Source organism: Triticum aestivum, chromosome 7A (assembly GCF_018294505.1).
Source record: "Triticum aestivum cultivar Chinese Spring chromosome 7A, IWGSC CS RefSeq v2.1, whole genome shotgun sequence".
Classification (NCBI taxonomy): domain Eukaryota; kingdom Viridiplantae; phylum Streptophyta; class Magnoliopsida; order Poales; family Poaceae; genus Triticum; species Triticum aestivum.
This window is the reverse complement of record NC_057812.1, coordinates 50,029,362-50,037,822: the sequence shown is the minus strand read 5'-3', so window position 1 is coordinate 50,037,822 and position 8,461 is coordinate 50,029,362. Positions and strand designations below refer to the sequence as shown.

The 8,461-nt window shown below is 44.9% G+C and overlaps 1 pseudogene; it reads left to right on the top strand.

Annotated features, from left to right (window-relative positions):
• The first annotated feature begins 5,153 nt into the window (after nucleotides 1-5,153).
• On the top strand, nucleotides 5,154-7,317 carry LOC123152968 (leucine-rich repeat receptor-like kinase protein CLV1B; annotated as a pseudogene).
• The last annotated feature ends 1,144 nt before the right edge of the window (nucleotides 7,318-8,461 follow it).

The window sequence follows — 8,461 nt, the reverse complement described above, 5'->3', positions numbered from 1 at the left end:
ATCCGAGTCAACAGACCAGCTTCATAATCAATTTGCCGACATTGGCTTGTCACCGAGAAATACTGTGAAGAATAACTCCTTCGACTCAGCTCCGCCGGTTTAAGAAATATGGGTCTGAAAATACTTATCTGATATTCAGCCGGTTTGAAGATGTAAAACTTGCCGGTTTTGATATTACCAAAATGGCCAGTTTATAAATATTGATGGCGCCGGGTCATAATTGTTGTCGACACCGGGTCATGTAATTGATCTTCCTGATTTGCTCAAAACTGATAAAATGAAGATGTTCCTCCTTTATATGCATAATACCTGTAGCCCCCAAGTCTTAAGAGGAGAACATAGTGATAACTTAAGACTTGCTCCAACAAATGTTTCAACCTTGAAGAAATCCGGTTTGTTCATCTCAATCATATAAACTGAATACTCCATATATGTAGCCCCCAAGTGCTGGGTTGTCATGCTTGCAGCAACCTGGGACTTGTAATTGCTTATAAAAACTTCAATCAGTGTAACCCCCAAGGGCCGGGTCATTATGCAATAATGAGCAGGAACTTTATAAATATAATTATGTAGATTTTACCAGTGATGTGTAGCTCCCAAGGGCCGGCTTAGTAAGATAATACTGAACCGGAACTTGATATATACTTTGATGAAAATAACATCTTATAATGTAGCTTCCATCGTAGGGCTTGAACCCACGTCCACAAGGTTAAGAGCTTTGTACTTTACCAACTGAGCAATGGATCATTCAATATTATGGACGAAAACTTGTGTACCTTGAATTGTTGACAGGAGCAATTGATAGCTCCCAAGGGCCGGCTCATTATAATATGATGAGTCGGGTCTTCAATAAGACTAGTAAAAATGACTTTGCATTAGCCCCCAAGTGTCATGATGCATGCTTGCAGCGACATGAGACTTGCATGTAATCTCGATTTGAATAATGTAGCCCCCCAAGTGCCGGGTTGTAAGCCTGCAGCGACTCGGGACTATTCCTTCCATTGTAGAATAAATCATATCCTTTGATAAAAGAGTAGACATTATGCTATAGCGACTTTGAAAACCTTAATAATAAAAATCCAGCCATGTTGGCTATTCAAGATAATATAATCCGGTATGAAAACCTTATTCATTCAATATCATAATGAAATTTCAGCCAAGTTTGGCTATTTGAATAATATAACCCAATGATTTATAAGCGCATGATTCCAATGGCGCAATCCGAATATATATTGGCGACTTATTGTCCAAAGCCAGGCCGGTTTAATAAACACTGGATCATACTACCGGTTTAATAAACACCGGTGATTTATAATCATGCTTTATTCAACCTGTTTCTGCATACAACAAGTTTAAAGTGTCCTGGCGGTTTACCGCTGGACGGGTCATAATGCCTAACATATAACCTGGGTTTATAACCAAGGCTGCATTTAGAATAATCAAATATGAAATATATCATACCTGTGACATTAAATCACATCGTTGGTTTTACCAACTTTTTGTAGTAAGGGTGATAACCCAAATCTTGAGTACTGATAACTCCTTCCATATTGTGCCGGTTTATGATAAAACCGTGCCGGGTTGTGATAAACACCGGATTAACCATATATAATACTGGTGACTTGTAGTCAAACCAGACCGGACTGATAGTCTCCGGTTTATAATTTGATCGTGTACTGACAACTTGTAGTTGAAAGCCGAGCCGGGTTGATAAACATTGGTTTACTCCATAATAGGATGGTAACAGAAAATCAAACCGGGCAGATAGTCTCCGGATTAAAATTTGACCGCGTCCCGTCCATTTGTAATTAACAGTCGAACCGGTTTAAGAAATGTCGGTTTAAAAAGCAACAAAAAAGAAAGAAATATCTATCAAAGAAAATTGTGAAGCAAAGGCAATGATAAAACCGTTTGCAAAAAGAGGCTTATTTGAGCTGATCAGATGGCGTTACCATGGTGGGACACGACCAAGCTCCCGATAGGTGTAGCTATGGTTCAAGTTAGCCAGGTCCCCAAATGAAACCGTGGCATTTATGCCGATCAAGTGGCATGGCAATGGTTCGGGTTCGACCAAGCCCCCAAGTGATTCTGTGGCCTTAGGCCGATCAAGAGGCATGACTGGTTCAGACGTGACCAAGTCCCCAAGTGATCTGGTGGCTCTCCCCCATCAAGAGGCGTGACTATGGTTCAGACGTAACCACAAGTCCCCAAGTGATGCTATGGCTTTACGCCTATCAAAAGGTGTTGCTATGGTTCGGATACGACCAAGCCCCCAAGTGATCAATAATATGATAAGCCAATAAGGCAGGATATCCATGTTTGAACCGCGCATCGTGGCAGCAGGTCCTCTTCGGCAATTTTTAACCTTTGCAAGAGATAAATTCTTCTTTGAACCGGGATCTTGAACCGGATATTGAGAGCTTCAAAGCTTTGTGGAAGACATCTTTCCCTTGAACCAGATTTTAAACCGGAATCCTTTTCTGATGACCCGGAACTTCTTCATTGAGCCGGGATTTTGTAACTGTCATATACTTTTTAATCCGGAAATCTTCTGACAACACGATGTGAATCCGGGACCGGGTTATCTTTCCCTCCAACGTATTGGGGTTCTTGACTTCACTAAAAACCGACAACGTTTGCTAAGTCATATCATTGTAGCCCCCAAGTCTCAAGGTGACTCGAGGAGTTGGCTTGAGATTCTCCATATTTGACCGTGATAGAAACCGGCATAACTTGTATATCATTGGTGTTGATAGTACAATGTGAATCCACAGAAGGTCGAGGTGACTGCGGCGGGTTGTAAATGATATCGTATGAGCCGTGTCAGCAACTCAGCCAATGGTTCCTTCCAACTGGTGATTTAAAGTTAACCAAACTGTAGTGGCGGCGATTTGTGCGCCTGCCCATTGAACCATCCAATGCAGACGGTGGCTGAATGATAATTTGCCTTCAATTTATTGAAAGAAATCCAGACTACGCAAGTAGTGACTTGCTCATATTCAATAAACAGCTCATGCAGACAGGTGCGGTCCGGTATGTTGATGTAGACCGGGCTGTTAGAGACGGACAGCAAAGATGACCGCAGCATCAGAGGTAGTTCCGACAGATGAGTCGGCCGCGGTACAGTAAGCCGGTGCGGACGGAGAAAATCAGCACCAATATCGTAAACCGTCACGGACGGGTGAGTTAACCGCGGGCGCGGTCCCGGCAAGCTGATGTAAACCGGACCACCGGGACAGTAACTTGCGCACGTTCATTCACCGGGTGGTTGATACAGACGAAACGCCGGTGCAGAGCATTGCTAGCGCGTGCTACGTGCCCGTAATATAACTCCTCATTTGTAATGAACAATTGCCCTGCGTCAAAAAATATCACATGCCAAAGTAATTGTTTCTTGGCAAAAATAATATGCGCTAATAAAATAGACCTTAGATGTACACCTGATTCATGCACACGACGGATGATCCGTATTCAATGTTCGTGAATAATCTCCAGTAGATTCAACAGCAATTTAGCCACCCCCTCGAGACCGCGGCAGCTCACATCGATGGCTCAGAATAAGGCCAGCCAAAGGTGGCTTAGCACAAGGTCCCAGTGGCGACGGCTCGGAGATGATGGCTTAAAGCCTGACCGTGGCGGAGCCCGGAATCGGGCGCTTAAAGATGAACACGGCAGCTCTGTAGTTGGAATCCGGTTCATCGGCTAGGCGGAGTCGCGGTCGCAGCAGCGATGCCCGGTGACGGTTTGGAGCGAAACCAAGCGTGGCTTGGCGTTGACTCACCATTGGGGAGGCGGCAGGACCCGGTTCAAGGCCGCGCCGGTTTACGGTGGCTCGGGGGGATTCGGCGGCTTTGATTGAAAACGATGACGGAAGCGGAGTCCAGCAGGTTGAGGCCGAGCGGAAGGTGGGGGCCACAACGAGGCGGAGACGGCAGGGCCTTCACGTCCTTCTCTGACTCCCGCTCCCTTTTTTTTCTTTTTTCAGATCGGGATACCCATAGCTGCACACTTGGTAGTATTGCCGGGTGGACGAAACACTTTGATGTAGTAAAACATCTGCACCGCACGTGATCGGAAATAGTACTACTTGAGTTGATATGCTTGAGTAGGATCGGCCTCCGTCCTTTGTGTGATGACGTGGATTAACTTCTTGTGCGCGTACGGTACGTACACGAGGGTGGCAGCTAGCTGATCGATGAGTAGCCCACAGACACCTATCTTTCTCGGAACTTTAAGCCTGTGACCATGTGGAAAAGCAGTGGAACGGATTAGGCCGTGGCCTTGGATGAACTCTCGTCGGTCTCGTACGATCGCCGCAAAAGGCAGAGCTCCTGCTATTTTCGTCAAAAAAGAAAAGATCTCTTTAAAAACTCAACACCGCGGGGTATATCCCCGACACCCTAATTATTTGCAAAACGCACCGCAGATTCGGTAAACTTGTTGCAAATAGCACTGATGAGGTGGTCTGGCCCGTTTGATCACTTTCTGACAAGTGGGGTCAGATTGTAAGAGCAAAAAATTTACACACACACCCCTTGATCTAAAACAGAAAAGCAATCAGCCCCCCACCCCTCGGGCAGAGGCGCGCTAGGCGTCGGGTTCATGGCCTCCGCCGCGCTGCTTGGCCGGCGACGCTGGAGCGACGCGCTGGGCGGAGGCGGGGCGGAGGTGTTGGCGAGCACGGACGCGGTGGGAGGAGGCGTTGGCGGCCACAGCGAAGACGGCGATGGCGCAGAGGCTGCGGAGGTCGGCGGTGGAGCTCCAACATGATTTTGCCCTTCAAAGACTGTTGCCTCTGGAACAAGATACTTGCTGTACATGCCTACACAAGGAGAAGTGTCTATTCAAAATCTGATGATGCAGTCTTTGAACCCCACCCGAGGAATCTGATGATGACACTTGGTTTTAAGGTAATAACATTTCTCATCTAATCCATTACAATCGAGCTCACAAGTCCAATTTATGCATGCTACATGAAGTTAGTAAATCTTTGTACATATAGATTCTTCCATCTCAATATCATTTTCAATTTTGTTTCGCACAGTCAGTACACGGTCAATCAAGCCAGCGTGAATATTCACCAAATGAATGAACACCGCGTTTCTCCACAAGTTGTCTCCCGTAGCTTAATAGTTCAAATAAGACTAGCAGAAATGGCAAATTCGCACCTTGTTCACAGTACCATCCTCCACAAGCTATCTCTAGTCCTCCTCATTTGCTCGCTCCTCGGGTACAACTGTGAAGCCATGAGCAGGAAGGCTGAAAAGGAAGCACTTCTAAGCCTTGAGAATTACTGGGGCAAACCGCTGATGATCAGCTGGAGCTACAACATGGACGCAGACCACTGTAAGTGGGATGGCGTCAGTTGCACCCGGGAGGGCTTTGTTACACGTATTTCACTCAGTAACTACAATCTTGCCAAGCCAATTCCGTCAGAAATTTGCTTTTTCAAGAACCTTACACACATCGACCTTTCTTACAACAACATTCCAGGTTCTTTCCCTGTGGTTCTTTTCAGTTGCTCAAGCCTTGAGTTTCTAGACCTCTCATACAATTCTTTTGTTGGTAGTCTCCCACTAAATATTCATGCACTATCAAAAACGATTGCGTACCTTAACCTTGAATCGAATAGTTTATCCAGTAGTATTCCAAGTTCAATCTGCCAGCTTTCATCCCTACAAGTTCTGAAACTATCTTCCAATCCCTTTGCTTCACACAGAATCAATCCACATTTTGGAAATTTGACAAACCTAGAAGAGTTGTCAATGAGTAATATGAGCATAGTTGGTGAAATTCCAGACACTTTATCCAAGCTGACCCAACTTAGAATATTCAATTTGTCTTCTAACACGTTGAACGGGACAATACCTAGTGAGATTTGGAGAATGCAGAATATGGAGGTCCTCGATCTACACAGTAACTCTCTATCAGGTCGCATACCAGGCGATTGCTGTAAGCTCGAGAATCTGTCCCTCCTTTTATTAGACGGCAATCATCTCTACGGCCCAATACCAGAAAACCTTGTACAGTTACAATTTCCCTTCATCTTCCTCAATCTCTCTAGTAACCAACTCACAGGCAAGATTCCATCTCCTTTCGAGATGGGAAGATTTCAATGGAGCTTTCTTTCCAATCCCAGCTTATGTTCCTCCAACCACTTTGGAAACCTTCCTCCATGCACCAGATTGCACTTGAAGATGCTTGTAATTATTCTCCTCGTCTTTGGTTCAGCCATTCTCATATGCACAGGGCTAATTGGTTTAACTAAGATCAAGGCATTTTTCTCAAAGGAAAAGGACGACGCCCCATCTCCACAGTGGAAACTGACGGCCTTCCAAGCTATTGATTATGACATTCAAGACATCCTTTGCAACCTCATTGATACAAACCTTGTCGGCAGCGGTGGCTCAGGAAAGGTATATAAGATCTGCCTTGGTAACAGAAACGGCGGGGTTATAGCTATCAAGCAAATATGGTCTAGTAGTGGTGAACTGGAACATGATGTGCTGGAAAAGCAGTTTCAAGCTGAGATTGAGATTCTTGGATCCATCCGACACGCCAATATCATAAAGTTGCTTGGCTTCATATCAAGCTCTGAATCGAAGCTCCTCATATACGAATACATGGAACATGGTAGCCTGTATGAATGGCTGCATCAGAAAGATGACCCTACTAGTACAACTAGACGGTTGTTGAACTGGCCGATAAGAATGTCAATAGCAATCGATGCAGCAAGAGGGCTGTGTTACATGCACCACAGTTGCTCTCCTGCTATAGCACACCGTGATGTGAAGTCCAGCAACATCCTACTGGGTCCTCAGTTCAAAGCAAAGATTGCGGACTTTGGCCTAGCTCGCTCTCTACTTAAAGCTGGCGAGCCAGAGTCTGTCTCGGCTGTGGTTGGGTCCTTCGGATACATAGCTCCAGGTAACAACTTCAGTTATTTTGAACTCTGTATTATAAAGTTTATAACTGTGTGAACAACTACTTACATCTTTTATTTTCTAGAGTTCGGAAGCTCGAGAAAAATGAACGAGAAAGTTGATGTGTACAGCTTTGGGGTTGTTCTCTTGGAGCTGGTAACAGGGAGGCGTGCAAATGGTGGGGGGCGGGTACGAGAATTTGGCGCAATGGGCATGGAGGCAATTTCATCAAGATGAGAGCATCCAATTGACAAATGTGATTGATGCAGACATACGAGATCCAGCCTACTCGCGTGAGGTACAACTGGTGTTCAAGCTAGGGCTAATTTGCACGGGCACAAACCCATCATCACGGCCGTCCATGAAGCAGGTGCTGCAGGTCCTGCAACGCTGAAACACACGGTGATGCAGTTCCATGAAGCAGGTTCTGCAGGTCCTGCAACGCTGAAAAACACACCATGATGCAGTTCGTAATAAGCCATCTGAACCAGAAGGTCGTCAAAAGTTTCAGAGACACGCCGTGCTGTTATTCTTACTAGATATAATTTTCTTTTCCAATGAAACTGAAGCACGGCGACACACACAATGTTTTTTCTACAAGCAATAAGATTCAGCATCTGTTTTTTTATTGTGCAATGTCAGCGTGTTGTCTGGCCATTGATCCTGTTTAATTTGAGGTTCAGTTTAAAGTCAAGGACTAAACAGAGTATCAGTATAAACATCTGACTTTGGCAACACTTTTGGTAACCTTGCGTGTCATGGTAGCTCCAGCGAGTTTCGATCTTGTCACGCTGTCGTTCTAATCTAGGCTTTCCCTTCAAAACATAAACATCAATCTCCCTTTTGGGGGGAATTCATTCTGAACTTTGTGTTGGGTGCTGTTACTTTCTGTAGACAGAAAAAAAAAGGTGTCTTTCTGTGTTGGATGCAGTCTTCCTTCAAACCTCAGAGATCCTACACAAGTGCTGGTAGATGCGAGATCCTGCTGACAGAATAAAAAGAGGTGCGCAGAGCAGCACTGCAGTTTTACTGTTAGCTGGTTCCTTCCTTGCAACAATGTAAGAAGATCTGAAGATGTACACCACTTTTTTTCTTTTGGTTTGTTCAGCAGAGATGAGGAGGCTAGATTTTTGTAGATTATGCCAGAAGATATTATTTCAGGAGATATCTTCCTGCTTAACAGCATAGGATATTTCACGGAGCGATTCTGTCGATTCCTCGCCTTTTGGCACAGTGTGTCCATCAAGTCAACATTTCATTTCAGAGCAACAGCATTTAGCATCTCATCCATTACACAATCAAGCTCACAAGTCCAATGCAAGTATGCTACATGAAGTCAGCGAATAATTTGCACGGTATAAATTCTTCCTTCTCAATTCCATTCTCAGTCTTGTTTTGCACACTCAGTCAGTCAGTACAGGGTTCAGTCAATCGGGCCGGCATGACGAACGCAATAGATAAATAAGCACTGCATTTCTCACACTATGCCCACCAATCATGTCTGCTCTGTTGTGTCAAGGGACGTAGTACATCGGGTT